Below are 22,170 nucleotides of genomic sequence, written 5' to 3'. Positions count from 1 at the left end.
CTCTAGGTGTTACCTCCCAGACATGAGATTCAAGAGGTTCTGGTTGCCGTAGAAATTGCCAACATCCCAATTATCCATCGATGACGACAGCGTCATCAATGCAACCACGATCGAACGCATGCTCGGTCGTAGTTGTGGATTCTCATGAGTACAAGCTTTGGCAAGCTGTGCAACCTATGATCACATCGATACCTCATGATCACAAACACAAAACTACAACGACACAAAAAAGAGAAATGAAAAACAGTTTTTAGAGATACTGACTTTAAGGACAGAATCGAGCGGGTAGTTATCCCCGAGTCTAGGATCGATCAGCTTCTTCAGATCCTCAGTCGGGTCGGGCTGAGTTAGAGTGTCTTCAAACTACAGGAACAAGGCGTATAAATAGCCAAGTCTAGCATTGACAACAACAACAAAGTCTAAGAGAGTCGAGCAACTTACCAAAGCAACAAGGCCCCTCGAGTCTGCTGCATTCCCGTTTTGCTTAACTATAGCCTCCTTTGCTGATATCAGCTCGTAGATCACGACACCAAAAGCATACACGTCGACTTTGGGGGAAACATCACCATATTGTGCATACCTGAATGAATTCACAGTCCTTTAGACAGTCAAAAACCTAAGGACTCTTGGAATTTATTGCAGTTAAATCAACCAACTATAGGATCAGCAGAATCAATCATTCGTATCTGGTGATTTTCTTGATTTTTGGAACTAGCTTTATTCAATAAATCAGATAAGAATTGTGCAGAGCAGTCAGACTAGCCCAAATGGGATCGATAAACGTTAAGAGGATCGGAGAACCTACTCGGGAGGCATGTAGCCGAATGTACCCACAAGCCGCCCCGTTGGTAGTGAGTTACTTCCGACATCAGTAAGTTTCGCCAAGCCAAAATCTGCAACCTGCAGAAAAAATCACACCGTTGATTTATAAACAAGTTGTTAGGTTTGGCTAATATACGTATGCTAGAGTCCCAACCTTGGCATGCGAATTCTTGTCTATCAAAATATTTGCTGGCTTGATATCTCGATGAATGTACACAGGGACCGTGTGCTCATGGATATATTCGAGACCTCTAGCTGAATCAAGAGCAATTTGTATCCTAGTCGACCAAGGGAGCGGCTCCCTGCCTGCAAAATTTGACAGTAAGAAAAACGTGCTCCACAAATTCTACTACTGTCTGAACTCATCATCCATACCAGATCCTCGGAGATGCTTGCTTAAGTTTCCATTCTCAATGTATTCGTACACAAGGAAAAGAGAGCCCTCGGTACAGTATCCTATCAGGCGCACCTGTTGGCAGCGATCATATGTAGATTAATCACACAGTCACTGTAGATTCTTTTCCCTACCTTACAAGCTACGAAACTAACAAACAAAACCAATTTGCACAAAAGAATAGTAAGAGAGCAATTACCAGGTTGAGGTGATGAACATTCGTCAAAACTTTCAGCTCAGCGAGAAACTCGTTAGTCGCTTGCATATCCATTTTCTTGATCGCTGCTTTCTGCACAGAAGAGAAACTTTTGTAGCAAACACTAGGAACTGATTATGCAATGGAACTTTTCTTCAAATGGATATCGGGCATGGTTAGGAAAAATAGAGAAGAATAAGTGTTTATTGTATATTCCTTGATGAATATGTTCTACATATGCTTCCCCTTTTTATAGGTGTCATACAATATTCATATATGGAATACTATTAATGCTATCAATCTACTCCTCTAATTCTATTCCATGATTTCTGCAGTATCATTGGTGATTGATACTCCTCAATCTTCCCTTGTTTAGCATAATTGATACTCCTCAATCTTCCCTTGTTTAACACTCCCCCTCAAGTTGAGTGGTGAGATCTCCAAAACTCAACTTGCACAATACGCTCGTGAGACTTCTCGAGTTAACAGCCTTGGTGAGAATATCAGCTAGTTGATATTCAGATCGAACGAATGGTAGCTCTACTGCTCCATTTTCAATGTTCTCCTTGATGAAATGTCTGTCGACTTCGACATGTTTCGTCCTATCATGTTCTACTGGATTTTCGGATATGCTGATGGCTGCTTTGTTATCACAGAAGAGTTGACTCTTTTCTAAAGTGAGTCCAATCTCCTTCATTAGTCTTCTTAGCCACAGTATTTCCATTAGCCCACTTTTGATCCCTCTGAATTCTACTTCGGCGCTTGATAATGCCACTACTTTTTACTTTTTACTTCTCCAAGTGAATAGATTACCTTCAACAAAGGTTAGATAGCCCGCTGTCGATCTTCTGTCAACTGGGTTGCTTGCCCAGTCAGCATCCGTGTATCCATGCACTCCTCGGAATTCATTCTTCTTGAACATTATTCCATGTCCGACCGTTCCCTTGAGGTACTTAACTATTCTCAATGCGACTTCATGATGATCCTTCTGTGGTCGATGCATGAACTGACTCACAATTCCGACGGCGTAGGCGATATCAGGTCTAGTGTGGGATAGGTAGATGAGCTTCCCTACCAGACGTTGATATTGACCTTGGTGTGCAAGCTCAGCTCCCTCGGAGATCTGCAGTCCATGATTAACTAAGATTGGTGTATCCGCAGGTTTGCAATCCAGAAGTCCTGTCTCAGCTAGGATGTCTAGTGTATACTTCTTCTGCCTCAGGAAAATCGCTCATTCAGATCTGAGTACCTCTATTCCCAAGAAGTACTTAAGATTTCCCAAGTCCTTCATCTCGAATTCTTGGGACAGACTTCCCTTGAGTCTTTCGATCTCATCTTCATCGTCTCCAGTTATGATCATGTCATCCACATAGATGATCAAGCACGTAATCCGGCCTTCTCGCCTCTTCAGGAATAATGTATGATCCGAATGGCTTTGTTTGTACCCATATTTTGTCATCGCCTCGGTGAATCTTCCAAACCAAATTCTTGGGGATTGCTTGAGTCCATATAAAGTTTTCTTCAGTCGACACCCTTCTCCTTTCTTGTACCCCTGTGAGAATCCTGGTGGTGCTTCCATGTATACTTCTCTCTTTAGTTCCCCATGGAGAAAAGCATTTGTGACATCAAATTGATGTAGTGGCCAGTCTCTGTTCGCAGCAACGGACATTAGCACTCGGATCGTGTTCATCTTTGCTACTGGAGAGAATGTGTCATCATAGTCTACCCCATAGGTTTGGGTATACCCCTTTGCTACCAATCGTGCCTTGTACCTTTCTACGTAACCATCTGGTCGGCGTTTGATAGTGAACACCCATTTACACCCGACTGCCTTCTTTCCGTCTGGTATCATGCACTTTTCCCAAGTATTGTTCCTCTCTAGTGCCCCCATTTCCTTTAGCATGGCTTCTCTCCAATGCCTATGTCTCCAAGCCTCTTCCACCGTGCAGGGAATTTCTTCTTCCTCATAAAGTGCTGCTTCAAATGCATGTGCCATTTCGGATAGTTGCCCTTTTGCCATATTTGCAATTGAGTACTTAGCCTTCTTGCCTAATATTTCAGGGCTGTATCTTTTTGGTGGAATTCCTCGGTTGGATCTCGGTGGTAGTATTTTGTATCCTCCAACTCCTTCATTCATCTGTTCTTCTAGTAAGTCGCAGATTTCTGGTTGAGCTCCATTGTCTAGTTCGGACTCATTATCTGTTCCAGGGTCAGTTTCATACGATGTAGGAACATTGTCACCGATATTTCCACCTTTAGAAGGAGTATCGAGAGTACTTACAGCGGATATCAGTAAAGGGTTTTCTTGGGCGATGTCACTGATCGGTGGTCCGGGTTGTACTATTTCGTTGATGACTTCCTTTGGTGGGCCAGGTGGGCCTGCTGCTGAAGGATTTAACCGACTTAGTAGGTCACTATCACTCTCCCCCTGACTAGTAAGGCGGTTAAAGAAGTAGTCTGTTTCGAGGAAATCACAGTTCATGGTGGTAAACATGCGTTTAGATTTAGGATCAAAGCATCGGTATCCTTTCTGGGAAGCCCCATATCCCACGAAAACACACTTTATGGAACAAGGTGATAGTTTGGTACGTTCATGCTTAGGGATGTGGACAAAAACGGAGCATCCAAATACTCGAGGCTGAAGAGTTAGGGGCAACGGAATTTGTGCTTGTGTTGAAAGGACTTCTAGTGGTGTCTTGAGGTTTAGTGTGCTAGAGGGTAGTCGGTTTGTGAGATATACAGATGATGCAATAGCTTCGGGCCAAAAATTTCTGGGGGTGTTGGATTCAATTAGCATTGCACGTGCCATTTCCAGAAGAGTATGGTTTTTTCTCTCAGATACACCGTTTTGTTCAAGGGTATATGGACATGTAGTTTGATGGATTAGACCCTTATCGTGACAGAAGGTTTTCATGCTCAAGTTTACAAATTCTCCCCCGTTGTCGGACCTAAGGGTCTGTATGTTTTTCTGAAATTGGGTTTGTACCAGGGTGTAAAAGTGTTTAAAATGATCGAAGACCTCATTTTTGTGTTTCATAAAGTAGACCCATGTCATGCGAGAGCAATCATCTATGAAGAGAAGAAAGTATTTAAACCCTTGTCCCCCTATAACCGGAGATGGACCCCACACATCAGAGTGGACTAGAGAAAACAATGAATCAACTCGGGTGTTATTGGATTTATAAGAGTGTCTATGACTTTTGGCCAACACACAGGTTTCACAATACATTTCTTGACTAAATTTAGGAAAGAGAATTTTTAAATAACCCGAGGATGGATGTCCTAAGCGGCGATGCCAGAGCCAAGCTTCCCTCTCGGACGATCCACGAGTAAGCAAGGCAGTTCCCTGTTGATCTATCTCGTCCACATAATACAACCCGTTCCTTTCAGTGCCACGTCCAATAATTACCCCTGTTCTGATATCCTGCAAAAGGCAAAAGTTGGGTTGCATCAGGAGAGTACAGTTTAACTCTTTTGTCACATGGCTAATTGATAATAATTTGTGTGACATGGAAGGAACATATAAACAGTTGGATAAAGTCAAAGCAGGCGAAATTCTGACAGTTCCTGCTCCTTCCACAGAAGTACATTCTCCACTGGCCGTTTGGATATGAGTTTTTGGTGCCCTATGCATGTTAGAAATATCAGCAATATCATAAGTAATCGTATCGGTAGCTCCACAGTCAAAAATCCATTTGTCAATTTTATTTCCGGAGGAGGCTGATAGGGCCTAAGCTGTGGGCAGATGTTCGAGGACCTGAAATCTATTTTCACAAGATATATGGGCTGTTTGGGGATATCTTGAAGTTTTAGGATTAGGTTTGGCATTTTTCGAGATTCTGGGGTCGATTTGGGAATTTTTAAGAGTTGAGGGTTGTTTCTGCGGTTTTCCAGGGTCATGGGGGTGAATTTGTGTAATATTTTTGATGTGGGGTTTCTGGGGTAATAAATTAGAAGTTTGAGGATTAGAGATTAAATCTCGAACCCTAAAAGTACCTCCGTCTAGGTTTACCGCCTCCACATCCGGCTCGGCCTCTCCTCTGGCGATTGACGCTGTCCCGACCGCTGCTGTCCCGACCGCCGCTCCCTCCGTTCCGTTCCGGTTGGTAGTAGCGGCGGCGGCAGGTATTCCTTCACCTCCGGCCACGGCTGCAGCTGCCCGACCCCCTTTGAATGGCGTCGGAGATGAGTGGTGCTTTGATTTTCTTTCTTGCCACCATTCCGGGTAGCCGTGTAACTCGAAGCACGTCTCTCGTGTGTGCTTTCGCTTCCCACAGTGAGTGCACAACATTTTCGACTTGTCTTCCTCCGGTCGTCTGCTCCAATTTCCGCCATTCTCGCCGCTTCGTTGAGGGGGGTTGCGGTGTGCTGCCGGGGTTTTCTACGGCTGGGTTACTGCCAACCCGGCCCCAATCCCCTGTGCGCCGGAGTCTCCGATCTGTAGGACTGCGGATCTGGCGTCTTCTCGCCGGAGGGCAGCATATGCGGCCTCCACTGAGGGAAGTGGTTCTTGCCTCAATATCTCTTTCTTTATGCCTTCATATTTGCCGCTTATGGCTACGAGCAATTGGAACAGCCTTTGTTCTTGTTTCTCTTGGTTGTAAATCTCAATGTTTTCGGTGTATTTCATCCGATTTGGTTGTCTCCTATCAATGGAGATCCATAGATCATTCAACGTCGTCCATATATCCTCCAGGGATTCTTCCTTCTGTTTTAACGTTATTGCCTTTGCGTACAGGTCGTACACTTGAATCTTGTCTCCTCCGCTTGAATATGTGATCTCCAAACTCGTCCATATATCTTTCGCCGTTGGATACTGAGTCAGACGGCTGACTAATTTTTGTTCGACATTTTGGATCAACCACGTAAAAACGCAGTGGTCTGCCTGCTGCCATCTCTCGAAGGCTTGGTCGGTCCTTGCGGGGGGAATTGGAACTCCCGTGAGGTGAGATATCAATCCCCTTCCGCTGACTGCCGCCTTCATGACGACGGCCCATGTGGAGTAGTTTTCGCCGTTTAGTTTTTCTCCGATAACTAACGGTGATGAATCGATTCTGTGGGGTTCAAATTTTTGGTTTGGTGAGGCATCCGTGGTAACTATTTCTCTCTGGTTGTGCGCAATACTTGTGCGCATGAATTCGGCAAACATTCGAGCAAATTGCTCTGTTTCCGATGGCTTTGGTGGTTCATTGCTTTCTGACATGGTTTGGGGTTTTGGCAGGATCTGCCGGGTTTTAGTCGAAGGGTTCGGGATTGGTCCGAGACAGTGATGAGACTACTCTGAGTCTCACCCCTGCTCTGATACCATCTTCAAATGGATATCGGGCATGGTTAGGAAAAATAGAGAAGAATAAGTGTTTATTGTATATTCCTTGATGATTATGTTCTACATATGCTTCCCCTTTTTATAGGTGTCATACAATATTCATATATGGAATACTATTAATGCTATCAATCTACTCCTCTAATTCTATTCCATGATTTCTGCAGTATCATTGGTGATTGATACTCCTCCATCTTCCCTTGTTTAGCATAATTAATACTCCTCAATCTTCCCTTGTTTAACAACTTTCAGACTTCTTTTCAGGTTAGGGTTGATGAAATAAAATCAAATATACTCACCTCGCCTCGAAGCTCAGCGTAGTAAACAGCACCAAATCCACCTTCACCGATCTTATTAGCCAGGCTGAAGTTTTCGGTTGAGCTAGCAAGTTCTTCATATGAAAACTCAACAGATTTTTCAACAGTAATGCCAAGAGCTGGAGATGCACTAGCGCGAGTACTACCAGAATCTTGTGGTTTGAAATTAGAGGCGTCGGTACCTAATCAAGCAGATGTAAATAACCAACCAGCAGAGCTATATACGGCTCACCAAGCAATTAAGGGGCAGTTTAATTTGAGCAATAAGATGTAAAGATAAAAATCTTCCAATCGAATCCGCCAACTTAACCTTCAAATACTCAATCATAGTACTCCCTCCGTCCCATAAAGATTGTCTCACTTTGACCGGGCACGGATTTTAAGAAATGTAATAAAAAGTGAGTTGAAAAAGTTAATGGAATGTGGGTCCTACTTTTATATATTAGTTTTATAATAAAATGTGAGTATGAATGAGTCAGTGGAATATGTGGTCCACTACGTAAAAAAAGTGAAATGTAACAAATTTTGTGGGACGGACGGAAATGGAAAAATGGGACAATCTTTGTGGGACGGAGGGAGTAATTTCTATCAATCTACATAAATTATTACCACCATGAACCTCACAAACATACATAGAAAAAATCTTCTTTTGTGATCCACAAACAATAGAAAAAAATAGCAATGCAGCCAACAACATGCTAAAGTTCTTTGCTCATAACCGCATCACTTTACTAGTTTTCAGCAAAATCATATCAGCCTAAACTCAAACGGAAAGCATTTGCAAGCAAGCACAACTAGACCACACGTTGCCAATTCAACGATCTGGGAAATCGCAACAGCAAGTTCAATGCAACTGACCTTCAGATGCTGAGAGTAACTTCATCTTCTCCTCGTTCTTCTTCCTCCGCAGCACTACATATACCCAACCAGAAACTACCACTACCCCAACTACTACTGCAATCACTATCCCAGCAATGGCGCCACTAGATAGTCCTAAATTAGTGAAAACCAGCAGTTATAAAATAAAAAATCAACAACAATTTCAGAGATGAATAATATACTTGATAGCAGAAACCATTTTAAGAGGAGAAGACCAAACCACCTTTGCTGCAAAAAAATGAAAAAGATTGTATAAGTATAAGACTTTTACATAATATGCTCATAAATGTGCATAAAACAGCAAAAGGAAGCACAAAATTAATAAGTACTACAAGATAAAAGATATAAAGCTACCTGCTCACTATAGGCGGAAATGTCCCACTTTGATCTGCAAAGAAATCAAGATAATCATCGGAGTGAAACATATGGATAATAGATTCCGGCTTTCACACCAATAACGAACTTCAAATCTGCTGGCATTACTTAACTTTTTGTTAGAAAGGAAAATATGTAAGTAAGGAAAATAGGTAAGCAAGGAAAAGAAATTAATTAGGGAATGAGTATTAGGGAAAATCTTGCCATTTTTATGTAACCCTTGGCCTATTTAAAAGAGGCGTACCTATTGTAATTGAATGAACAAGTTGAATGAATAATACTCATATCTTTCAACATGGTACCAGAGCAAAGGCTCAGAACAAAATCATCATAGCCTAATACCTTTCCCGACCAAGAAGGCGGTTATTCCCAACCTGCAACATGTCAGACGATGAAGAGAAACCAAATATGGAGGAGACACGATTAAAGATGAGTAAGAATGTTACTCTAGCCGTTAAACTCAACGGGATGAATTATCCTCTATGGAAACGGCCGATGAGAGTAGCCATCGTGGGAAGACGAGCAAACAGGTATATCACCGGTACGCCGCAGCCGCCGGAACCTGGAATGAAGGGGTACACAGAATGGGAGGAAGTCGACATGACAGTGTTCTCATGGATAATTGACAACGTCGAAACAGAAATTGTTGTCGACTTTGCACATCACCAAACCGCGCAAGCTCTGTGGGAGAGCCTACAAACTACATTCGAAAGTACTGCAGATCCATATCTGTTGTATGATCTAGAGGAAAAGGCAGGCCGAATTGTGCAAGGGAACACGGGCTAGAAACATATTGGCGACATCTCCACGGAATCTAGGTCGAAATTGACCGATGCCAACATCAACCTGTGAATTGCTGCGACAAGGGGATTAGCCAACTTCGAACGTATGTAGCAATTCCAAACCACGATCAAAATTCTTAGATCCAATAATGGTAGGGAATTTGTTAACAAGACATGACCGATTTTTTTAAAGAAAAGGGGTTAGTTCATCAAACTACTTGTCCTTACACTCCTGAACGAAAGAATAGGATAATCCTAGAGGTCACGAGAGCCCTGTTTTTTTATTCAAATGTTCCTAAATTTTTATGGCCTGAAGCTGTTGCCACTGCTGTCTACCTGATTAATCGTTTGCCTACAAAAATTTTGGGTATGAAAACTCCTTTGCATACTCTCGCATCCCTTACTGATATTCCCCCACCTCTCACACTTCCGCTCAAAATCTTTGGTTGTTCCGTTTATGTGCATGTACCGAAATACGAAAGAGGAAAATTTTCTGCATGTGCAATAAAATGTGTTTTTTTGGGGTATGGGATAAATCAGAAGGGCTATCGATGCTATCACCCGGGGTCTAGGAAGGTTATAACAAGCATGAATTGTAATTTTCTACAAAGTGAGTACTTCTATCACACCCAACCTCGGGGTCGGGGGGAGAGTGCTATTCAGGGGGAGGGTGTTGTTCAGGGGGAGAGTGATAAAATTGGACCCCTCAGTTCGCCGATGCCACATCCAAGTATCTCGATCGTGGAACCAACAGAACAAGCTAGTGTCACCGCCGAGTCAGTCACATCTGCTGTAGAGCCTCCTCAACCGCCCACGCCAGAATCGAGTCCTCCTCCAGTGATATCTGAGGTAATTCCTGAAACTAGCTCAGATAATACAGTTATTACCCCTGACACTTTTGGTGTAGACGAGAATGAGAATGCAGCAATTGATGGTGATACCGGCCGCTATATACTCCTCAACAGAACTACTCGTGGGGTCCCGGCTAAGAGATACATTCCTAAGAGGATTAGTAGAAGCCGATATTCTATGGCGAATCTGGCTAAAGCAAATCTAACAGAGATGGCTAGGGCGTTTGAAGCAGCACTTTACGAAGAAGAAGAAATCCCATATACGGCCGAGGAGGCTATGAAAATTGCTCACTGGTGAGAAGCAATGCTAGTAGAAATGCGGGCTCTGATGAAGAACAATACATGGGAAGTATGTCTTAAACCTAATGGAGTTCGAACTGTGGGATGCAGATGGGTCTTCACTATCAAACGGAGGCCAGATGGGTCGATTGAAAGGTATAAGGCGAGACTTGTGGCCAAAGGATACACTCAGACTTATGGAGTTGATTATGCTGAAACATTCTCACCGGTAGCAAAGATGAGTACTATTCGAGTGCTCTTCTCAATAGCGGCAGTCAGGGAATGGCCACTACATCAGTTCGACGTGACAAACGCATTCTTACATGGGGAACTGAAGAAGCCCATTTACATGGAGCCACCACCTGGATTTGTTGGAGATTTCGAAGGAGGAAAGATTTGCAAACTAAAACGAACCCTATATGGGCTAAAGCAGTCACCTAGAGCTTGGTTTGGGAGATTCTCTGAGGCAATGAAGAAGTATGGGTATGAACAAAGCAACTCTGATCATACATTATTCTTGAAGAAAAGAGAAGGAAAGATCACATGCCTCATCATCTATGTAGATGACATGATTCTCACGGGAGATGATGAAGAGGAAATAAGCAAGCTAAGGAAGAATTTGTTTGCAGAGTTTGAAATGAAGGACTTGGGATTACTAAAGTACTTTTTGGGTATAGAAGTGCTAAGGTCAAAGAAGGGGATCTTCATCAGTCAGAGGAAATATGTACTTGACTTGTTAACCGAGACAGGACTACTGGACTGTAAGCCAGCAGATACTCCTATGGTTCAGAATCATGGTCTGCGGACAGTTGAAGGAGCTGAAGCCACTCACCGCACGAGATATCAACGTTTAGTTGGGAAATTGATATACCTATCCCACACTAGACCCGACATAGCTTATACAGTTAGAGTAGTTAGTCAGTTTATGCATGCACCTCAAGTAGCTCACTGGGAAGCAGCACTGAGGATTGTTCGATATCTGAAAGGGACAGCGAACCATGAGATTCTATTCGAGAATCATGGACATTTAGAGATTCATGGGTTCACGGATGCTGATTGGGCAGGGAACCCAAATGAAAGAAAATCAACTGCTGGATATTTTACCTTTGTGGGAGGAAATCTTGTCACGTGGAGAAGCAAAAAATAGAAAGTGATAGCCTTGTCAAGTGCAGAAGCTGAATTTCGAGGGATTAAGAGTGGGTTGACTGAGATTCTGTGGCTGGGGAAATTGATGACTGAGTTGAACTTAAACTCACAGAAGTCATGTAAGTTGTTCTGTGATAATAAGGCGGCAATCAGTATATCTGAAAATCCAGTTCAGCATGATCGGACAAAACATATCGAGGTGGATTGACATTTCATCAAGGACAATATAGAGGCCAAGACAGTAGAACTTCCTTTTGTGAGATCTGAAGATCAGTTGGCGGATATACTCACGAAAGTTGTCGATGCAAGAAGCTTCCATGAGGTATTGGGAAAGTTAAGTATGGGTAATCCCATTACTTAACTTGAGGGGGAGTGTTAGAAAGGAAAATATGTAAGTAAGGAAAATAGGTAAGCAAGGAAAAGAAATTAATTAGGGAATGAGTATTAGGGCAAATCTTGCCATTTTTATGTAACCATTGGCCTATTTAAAAGAGGCGTACCTATTGTAATTGAATGAACAAGTTGAATGAATAATACTAATATCTTTCAAACACTTTTAACTTAATCTAATTTTGATAATGAGCTTGGATTCCAGCAAATGTTGCCATCAATATTCAAACCACTTTCGGTTGATTAGATGTGCAATTTCAGGGGATTTCAAGTAGCATATCAACATTGAATTGAGCAGAAATCCAACTCTTAGCAAAAACATGTGAAATTCAAGATTACGCAATTATCAGGCATACTTTTAGGTTGGCATGCAATATGAGACTCTGATCAAAATTAAGTAATTTACATAGTAGAAGTACTATATTAGTTCTAGTACAAACAAGAAAACCACACCAGACTTTTACATCAGCTCAAACATTCAACAACAAATACGTGAACATTTATAACTAGAAATTCATATAATTAAATTTAAAATTATGGAGTATTAAGAAAATAAGTTACTGACCTCTTCCTGGAATATACACTAATCCACTGCCTGAGTTGAAATTAGCTGAAGGATTAGGGTGTCCACTATAAGGCGGACACGCCCAATAGCCCCGCCCCAGTTTTTGTCCATAGCCCCAATTTTGTTGTACATAGCCCCAAAATTCTATTTCCGCCACTATACTGGACACCTCCAATAGCCCCCAAATTTAATAATCAATTTTCATCTTTAAATATTTTTTAGTTTCAATCAAGTGTAATTTAAATAATCGCAGTGTAAATAACTAGAATACGAGGTAATTAGGGCCGAATATTCGTTGTATTGCAAACCGGTAAAATTATACAACGAATAATTAAAATAAAATACAATTACAAAACTCCGCCACCGTCTACTCGGTGTCGGAGTCGGCTTCCTCGTCTTCCTCTTCTTCTTCTTCTCCTCCTCCTCTCTCGCTGCTGCCGGCCGCGGTATCCCCAGGCGCATTATCAACCAACCCCAGTCGACTCTCAATCCGAGTGATGAGCCTCTTGTAGACGTTCCTGACGTACGGGCCAGTTTCCCCTGCGTATTTGTTGCATACGTCTTGCAGTTGTTGCATCAACTGCACGTCTATGGTATTGAACAAAACCTCGTGAGTTGCACCGTGGGCTGTGGGATTGGGGCGGATTGGTGGATGCGCGATCCGGATGCGCCCACCGATAGGCGGAAGCCACTTCTACCCCCTCTGGCGCTGCGGATAGAGGCCTGTTGTCCCATGGGCCGTCGTCGCCTAGTGTGAGTATCAGCTGGCTCTTCGACTTGCTCGTCGGACTGCTCGAACTCGTGCGAGCCGCTTCCACTGCTGTAGTCGCCGGCAAGGTTGTGCCTTGTGCGCTTTGGCCCAGGAGCTGTTCCCACCTCGTTCGCCACGATCGACCTGAATATCGGACAATCCGCGAGGACAAGATACTCTTCCCACAAGGTGAACTTCGGCCAGCCCTCCGTGTGGTATTGCCCCTCAGACAGGTTCTTGACATCTGCTGCGCTGCGGCCACTCTCAGCGTGGCGAAGGTTGTTCTCGTATATGGACGCGAACCGCTTGATCGCATGGAGAATCCTACCCCACTTTTTTCGGAGCTGTTCTGGGTCGCGAACCACAACATAACATAATATGCATCAACTGAACTACAATAGGTAAATAAAAAGCATCCCTCTCATCAACTAGATTCATCATATTTCGTGAAGCACCACGAAAAGCATCACCAAATGAAGACCTCTTTAAACCCCTTGACACTTCAAACACATTACCTTCGAAATCTGACAGGGAAAACACTCCATCAAATAGACCAAGTCGTGGATCACCACTCCTCTGATCAGATTGCATTTGCACCAATGTAGACCCCTTTTCCCACTCAATTCCCGAATGCTCTCTAGCATCGGAGATGCTAGATTCCCCATACCCAACAAAACACTTACTACGATCATCAAACCCCTCGTAGAGCTCATCATCACATTGAGCCACGAACTTCAGCTTCACCGTAGGCCTCAGAAACCAATTGAGCAGCCACGATAGTGACAGGCTATAATATGTCGAGATAGGTAAACCCACAGTCAGCTCACTCACTAGCGCATTTTGTCGAGCATGTGATAGGCATTCAGTCCCCTTGAGTTTATCCTGCTCCAATTCCCTCCCCTTCTTCACCTCCGTTGATTTCCCGTTGTGAGGCACAGACGTAAATATCTTCATCTCCTCTGTTTTCTGCAATGGAGTCACCGTTACCTCCAAAAATTGAATATCCTTGATTTCCTTCGACACTCTTGCGCAATCCTCCACTCTGATCTCCAAGGTTGTATCCATTTCTTCATGTCCCCTAATGCTATGTTGCTCCATTAGATCCTCATCAGCAATTGCTCGATCAACATCGATTAATTTCTAAAAATCCAGATTGTCGGAGAATTTAGGAAGCTCCACTTGTGATTTGCAGCTGCCGGAACTCGCATCCCTTGCCTTCATCGTCGAGCGCAGGTCTTGAAGTGACCTCAGTACCTTATCTAATTTCGCCTCTTGTTTTCGCTGGATTTTGCCGAAAGATGCCTCTATCCTCTCCCATAGACTCTCCCACTCCAACTCTAACTTCTCTGCCTCCGTCAATCGCGTCAACGACGTCATTTTCCGAGGAACGTTGGCTCTAGATACCATTTGTTGCGATTTCAGCTCAATCTCAACTGTAATTGCAACACTTCTTCCACACTTCACACACCAAAACCAGAGAGCACACCAAAACAACAATTTACGAAGACAAAATGCAGAAATCGAATGATATTGAATTGATAATCATCGGATAAAGAAATGAACGATACAACAGGAATTGATAACGATAAACAAGATAGAAGTAACCAAGGTAAATGCTAAAGATCCACGATCCTGGCCCAAGCGCTCAGCGCACACACCATTTTCATGAATCAATTGAAAAAAAGCCGCTACTTCTATTTATATTCTCCCTTCCTTCCCCTCTCTCTCTTAAGCTAACATGGCATCTGATGAATCTGCGAATTTCTGACGGTGATGAATGCTGGAAAATACAGATCACGACACAGAGATTTTACGTGGTTCGATTTACTGAGGTAAATCTACGTCCACGGGAAGAAATGAGGGCAGAGTTGTATTGCTTGATCTGTTTTCTTACAGCTTACAATACAGACTTGCTATTTTGTATTTGATCTCTAGAAAGCGAGAGAGTCTCACGAACTTAACCCTATCTATCTGATCTAGGTTCTATTTATACATTGAACCAAGATCGTGGCATGCAGCCATTTACTAGGTAGTGGGTGTCGTGGAGATCGTGGCGATCTTGCATGGGTCCACTATCCTGCATGAGTTAATGACTGCTTGACACCACTAAATAGATCGTGGGTGTAGTGGAGGTGGAAATCCTGCATGAGTCCACTATCTCCTAGTTCGGTCAAATACTGAGACCGAACTGCTGAATTATTGCCGAGCAGCTTTTGCCGATCTGAGAGTAGAGCTTGATGCCGACCTGAGAGCAGAGTTTGATTGGTTGGCTTTTACCGAGCTGTAGGCTGGGGCCGAACTCTTTGGTTGTGCCGAACTGAACTCTTTAGTCATGCCGGACTGATACTCTTTAGTCATGCCGAACTGATACTCTTTCTTGGGCTTTAGGCTGATGGGCTTTACTGCTGTTGGGCTTGTTTAGTACGTACTCCATCACTACCCCCCCCGGAAAGCGAAGTGAAGTACTTCGGCATTCTGGATAAAGGTACGGGGTAAGTTGATGTTTGTCCTCGGTCTTATGAAGTGAACTCTTCTTTGACCGGACTCGTCTTTGGTCTGATGAAATAAACATCTTTGACCGGACTCGTCTTTGGTCTGATGAAATAAACATCTTTGGCCGGACTCGTCTTTGGTCTGATGAAATAAACATCTTTGACCGGGCTCGTCTTTGGTCTGATGAAATAAACATCTTTGACCGGACTCGTCTTTGGTCTGATGAAATAAACATCTTTGGCCGGACTCGTCTTTGGTCTGATGAAATAAACATCTTTGGCCGGACTCGTCTTTGGTCTGATGAAATAAACATCTTTGACCGGGCTTGTCTTTGGTCTGATGAAATAAACATCTTTGACCGGACTCGTCTTTGGTCTGATGAAATAAACATCTTTGACCGGACTCGTCTTTGGTCTGATGAAATAAACATCTTTGACCGGACTCGTCTTTGGTCTGATGAAATAAACATCTTTGACCGGACTAAGCTTGTGTCCTAATTTGGCGAGTTTTATCGCTCGGATCGGACTTTCCGTTGTCCTAATTTGGGGATCGGACTTTCCCTTGTCCTAATTCGGCGAGTTTTATCGCGTGGATCGGACTTTCCCTTGTCCTAATTCAGGCAAGTTTTATCGCGTGAATCGGACTTTTGTTGCAGTTCGTTTCAGACGAAGTGCTTGATTTTTAAGCCGAATTGTGGTCTTGTATCCTCTTTAGAAGCTTGGACTTCACAATCGTTGGCTTATTGCAGCTCGTTTCAGACGAACTGCTTGTTTAAGCTGAATTGTGGTCTTGTATCTTCTGTAGAAGCTTTGGCTCACAATCGTTGGCTTGTTGCAGCTCGTTTCAGACGAACTGCTTGTTTAAGCTGAATTGTGGTCTTGTATCTTCTGTAGAAGCTTTGACTCGCAATCGTTGGCTTATTGCAGCTCGTTTCAGACGAACTGCTTGTTTAAGCTGAATTGTGGTCTTGTATCTTCTGTAGAAGCTTTGGCTCACAATCGTTGGCTTGTTGCAGCTCGTTTCAGACGAACTGCTTGTTTAAGCTGAATTGTGGTCTTGTATCTTCTGTAGAAGCTTTGACTCACAATCGTTGGCTTATATATGTTCTAAGAAGGGGATCAGCCTTCGAAGAACAAGATACCTCAGTAACATTTGTAAGAGACGACACGCACATAGACAGACAAAACGCATATAGACATAAAAAGCACATAGAGAAACAAAGACCCAGCAAACCAAATAAAGCACATTGACCGAACAGGACTCAAGACTGACTGACCGGACTGTCTCTTACAAATGGAACTTTTTGAGGTTGGAAATGTGCCATGTTCGGGGTACCTGTTCTCCTGACATGTGAACCAATTTGTAAGACCCTTTGCCGAGGACTTCTGACACCCGATACGGACCTTCCCATGTGGGTTCGAGCTTGCCCAGCTTTTCTGCTCGGCTTACTTCGTTGTTTCTCAAAACGAGATCTCCCACTTGAAATTGCAGCTTCTTCACCCTTTGGTTGTAATACCGGGCTACTTGCTCCTTGTACTTGGCTGCTTTTATGCATGCCAATTCTCTTCTTTTTTCGGCAAGATCTAGCTCGGCTCTCAGTCCGTCGTCATTCATTTCTGAGGAGAAATTTAGAGTTCGGGGACTGGGTACGCCGATCTCCACCGGAATTACGGCTTCAGTGCCGTACACCAGACTGTACGGAGTTTCACCGTTGGAGGTTGTGGGTGTAGTTCGGTAGGACCATAGGACTTGAGGGAGATTTTCTACCCATTGTCCTTTGGCTTGTTCTAACCGAGCTTTTAACCCTTTCACCAGGATACGATTTGTTACCTCCGTTTGTCCGTTTGCTTGTGGATGAGAGACCGAAGTGAACCGCTGTTGAATATTCAGCTCTTGGCACCAATTCTTGAACGTCTTGTCGGTGAACTGAGTCCCGTTATCCGAGATGAGGATGTGGGGTATGCCAAATCGGCACACTAAGTTCTTCCAGACGAAATCCAATGCCTTCGAGCTCGTTATCGTAGCTAATGGTTCAGCTTCCACCCACTTCGTAAAGTAGTCCACGGCAACGATTAGGAATTTCATTTGCCGAGGAGCTTGAGGAAGTGGTCCCACTATGTCTATGCCCCATTGCATGAAAGGCCAAGGGCTTTGCATAGTGGATAGATCGGTCTGCGGCATCCTTGGGATATTTGCATGGATTTGGCACTTCGGGCATGTCTTGACGAGCTGCACTGCTTCTTGTACCAAGGTTGGCCAATAATATCCCCATCTTAGAACTTTTTTAGCTAAAGCTCTAGCTCCGATGTGGCTGCCGCACGATCCTTCATGAACTTCTCTGAGGATGTAGTCCGTCTCTTCTGGTCCTACGCACCGCAATAACGGCTGGAGGTAAGACTTTCTAAAGAGGACTCCTTCATGAAGTTCGTACCGAAGTGCTCGGCACGTGATCTTCCGAGCTTCTCTCTTATCCTCGGGCAATTGTCCTTGATCCAGATACTGTAAGATCGGCGTCATCCAGTTCGGCAAGCTGGATACTGAATGTACCTCGGCTTCATCAATGCTTCGATGCATTAATTCTTCCGCCTTTGAGCTCGGATTTGAGGCCAACTTACTTAAGGTATCTGCTCGGCTATTTTCCGCTCTGGGAATGCGGATTATCCGAAAATAGGAGAAACTTCGGCTGATGCTTTGCGCTTTGTCCAAATACTTCTTCATTCTCTCGTCACGAGCTTCACTTGTACCCAACATGTGATTTACTATGACTTGTGAATCACAATGGACTTTGAGAGATTTGACGAGCAGACTTTGCGCTAACTGGAGTCCGGCCAGGAGGGCTTCGTACTCGGCTTCATTATTAGTAGTGGGGAATAGGAACCGAAGTGAGTAGGTTACCTCGTGTCCGTCGGGAGCGACAAGTAAAATACCAGCTCCACTTCCCATCTTGTTTGAAGCTCCATCTACGAATCCGCTCCAGCAGTCCGGCGGCTCTACTTCGGATTCCAAGGGCTGTGCTAGTTCGGCATTGGCAGAATTCTTCTGTTCGGCAATAACAGGAATTGCTTGATCGAACTTTGCTTCTGCAAGAAAATCTGCCAAGGCTTGTCCCTTGATGGCTTTCCGAGGTAGATACTCGATTGAGTGTTCTCCCAGCTCTATGGCCCATTTGGCGATTCTGCCTGATGCTTCTGGCTTGGTCAAAACTTGCCGAAGAGGCAGATCGGTTAAGACGCATGCCTTGTGAGCATAGAAGTATGGCCGCAGTCTCCTTGCTGCATTTACTAACGCCAGAGCAATTTTCTCCAGAGGTTGATACCTTGTTTCTGGACCTCTTAATGCTCGGCTTGTAAAGTAGATGGGAAACTGCTTTAGGCCTTCTTCTCGTACAAGCACCGCGCTAATGGTTTGATCGGATGCCGCTAAGTATAAGAAAATTACTTCGGCTTCGGTTGGAGCAGAGAGAATAGGAAGCTCGGCTAGATAACTTTTGAGCTCGTCAAAAGCCTTTTTCTGCTCTATGACTTCAGAGACGATTTAGTCTTCTCGGCAGGGAGAGCGTCAATAGTTAGGATTACTCCATCATATTGCGGCTCGTTATCGTCTTCGGGATCCTGTTGCCTTTTCGGATCCTGAGGAGCGCAGTTCGCACTTCCCTGCTTTTTGTTTCTTTTCGGCTGCTTGCTTTGGTATTTTTTTAATGTCCCTGCTTTCACAAGGGCGTCAATACCTGCAGCCAAATGTCGGCACTCCTCGGTATCGTGACCGTAGTCTTGATGGAAGGAGCAATATTGATCCTGAGGTCGGCGCGCGGCCGATTTCGTCATCCGCCTTGGTTTTTCGAACATATCGGAATGTAGTTCGAAAATTTCCGCTCTTGACTTGTTTAAGGGTACGAACTGAGCGGGCGGCTTCTCAGGATTGAGACGTGGCCCCAATCTGCCTTGTACCGGTGCCCTTTGAATTCTTTCAAAAGGAGTTCGGCGAGGAAGCATCTGATCGCTATGATCGGGCTTCTTTTCGTCTCCTCTAGATGAGCTGTCTAAAGACCGTTTTCGACGGTCTGCCTCATCGGCACGGGCGAACTGGTCCGCAATGTCCCACATCTCTTGAGCTGTTTGCGGACTGCATTCCACGAGCTTTCTGTAGAGAGCTCCGGGCAGGATTCCATTTTGGAATGCCGAAATGACAAGTAGATCGTTGAGATCATCTACTTGTAGGCATTCCTTGTGGAATCTCGTCATGAAGTCGCTGATCTTTTCGTCGCGACCTTGACGTATAGAAAGCAGCTGAGCCGAAGTGATCCGGGCTTCCGCTTTCTGAAAGAACCTCCTGTGGAAAGCATCCATTAGATCTCGGTAGGATCTAATGCTGCCTTGAGGAAGGCTGTCGAACCACCTTCTCGCGTTCCCGATAAGCAACTCGGGAAACAGCTTGCACATATGGACCTCATTGAGACCCTGGTTCGCCATATTATACTGATAGCGTCCCAAGAAGTCATGAGGATCCACTAGCCCGTCATAAGTCATTGACGGTGTCCGGTAGTTCCGCGGCAAAGGAGTTCGGGTGATATCGTCCGAGAACGGAGTCTTTAATGCTCCGTACATGGCGAACCCGACATCTCTTCGGTACGGAGGAGATGGAGTTCTCCTGTGGCTCCGGTACCGAGGAGGAACAGGAACATGTCGGGGTTGAGGATTCTTTCTCCTGGAAGACACGTCACTACTGCGGTAGTGACTTTCATGTCTGGATGAGGAGGGAGAATCCGCCGTTGTCTTCTCCGGCTGTTGGCTCTTCTGCAGGAAGGTTAAGAACTCCTCCTGCTTCTCGGCCAAGAACAGCTTGACAGCTTCATTTAAATTGGGCTGCTGGGAAGACTCTGTGCGATGACTCCTGGAATGGCTTGTTCCTTCTTCGTGAGAACCGGAGGTAGATGTCTCCCGAGGCCGTTTTTCAGACCTGCGAGCTGGACTAGCTTCCTCACGGTTATCACGAACGGTATTATGGGTGTTACGTGATCTGGTATGCATTTTTTTGGGGTGGAAAAAGGGTCAAAAACTCGCTTTATCACAAATTTGGTTCTCTGGTTCCCACAGACGGCGCCAGTGATGAATCTGCGAATTTCTGACGGTGATGAATGCTGGAAAATACAGATCACGACACAGAGATTTTACGTGGTTCGATTTACTGAGGTAAATATACGTCCACGGGAAGAAATGAGGGCAGAGTTGTATTGCTTGATCTGTTTTCTTACAGCTTACAATACAGACTTGCTATTTTGTATTTGATCTCTAGAAAGCGAGAGAGTCTCACGAACTTAACCCTATCTATCTGATCTAGGTTCTATTTATACATTGAACCAAGATCGTGGCATGCAGCCATTTACTAGGTAGTGGGTGTCGTGGAGATCGTGGCGATCTTGCATGGGTCCACTATCCTGCATGAGTTAATGACTGCTTGACACCACTAAATAGATCGTGGGTGTAGTGGAGGTGGAAATCCTGCATGAGTCCACTATCTCCTAGTTCGGTCAAATACTGAGACCGAACTGCTGAATTATTGCCGAGCAGCTTTTGCCGATCTGAGAGTAGAGCTTGATGCCGACCTGAGAGCAGAGTTTGATTGGTTGGCTTTTACCGAGCTGTAGGCTGGGGCCGAACTCTTTGGTTGTGCCGAACTGAACTCTTTAGTCATGCCGGACTGATACTCTTTAGTCATGCCGAACTGATACTCTTTCTTGGGCTTTAGGCTGATGGGCTTTACTGCTGTTGGGCTTGTTTAGTACGTACTCCATCAGCATCGTATCCTTACTCTCCCCACATGACAAAATCGGTTTCACGATTCTTAAGTTGGCATGCTTCTTCTCTTCCACTCTTATTGAAACGACGTCACATGCAACCAACACATAGGTTATTTACTTAGCTAGAAATACTTGCAACATCGCTCCACCAGAATCGACGCCGCTGCTCCCCATCACCGTCTGCACTCCGTAGCCGCTTCGCCCATCTCTGCCGCTGCCCGAAAACGCCGCTGCAGCGAGAGGGAAAGGCGGTCGTTGTCCAGCCATTGCTGCCACTGTTCAGCCGAATCAGTCGTCGCCAGCCACCGCCGCTGTTGTCGCCTCGGCGGAATCGCTGCTGCAGCGCGAGAGGGGGTGGTCGCCGACCCGCTGTTGCTGCTGTCTACTGCTCCGTTATCATCCGGACAACCCCGATTCATGGTTAGACAGCCCCAAAACAACACCGCAGCCCCGATTTCAAACGGAACAGCCCCTAAACCAACCCGAACCACCCCGCAAGATAAGTTCTCTTTACCAAATTATGTTCTTTGCGAGTTTTCGAGTAATTACAGCGGGTATTCGATTGATTGGGTTAATTGCTTTAGTTGCTGATTTAGTTTTGAGTTCCGATTGACTTGTAATGGTATGGTTGTGTGAGAACAGCAATCGAAAGGGAAGGGAGTATACCTCGTTGAGAAGTTAAGTGGTGTGCAAACAGGGAATCGGCTTCTCTGTTAGAAATTCCTTTGAATTTGGTTGATTGTTGAAAGAATTAACAGCCACTCTTTGAACTCTGGGTTGGAAGTTGATATCAAACCTTGCAAATTATGT

General features: G+C 44.5%; 1 pseudogene; it reads right to left on the bottom strand.

Moving 5' to 3' along the window:
- Positions 1 to 9: 9 nt before the first annotated feature.
- On the bottom strand, positions 10 to 21,627 carry LOC121786623 (annotated as a pseudogene).
- Between the last annotated feature and the right edge of the window lie 543 nt (positions 21,628 to 22,170).

The sequence above is a fragment of the Salvia splendens genome, chromosome 22 (genome assembly GCF_004379255.2).
Source record: "Salvia splendens isolate huo1 chromosome 22, SspV2, whole genome shotgun sequence".
NCBI lineage: Eukaryota > Viridiplantae > Streptophyta > Magnoliopsida > Lamiales > Lamiaceae > Salvia > Salvia splendens.
This window is presented reverse-complemented; position numbering and strand designations above follow the sequence as displayed.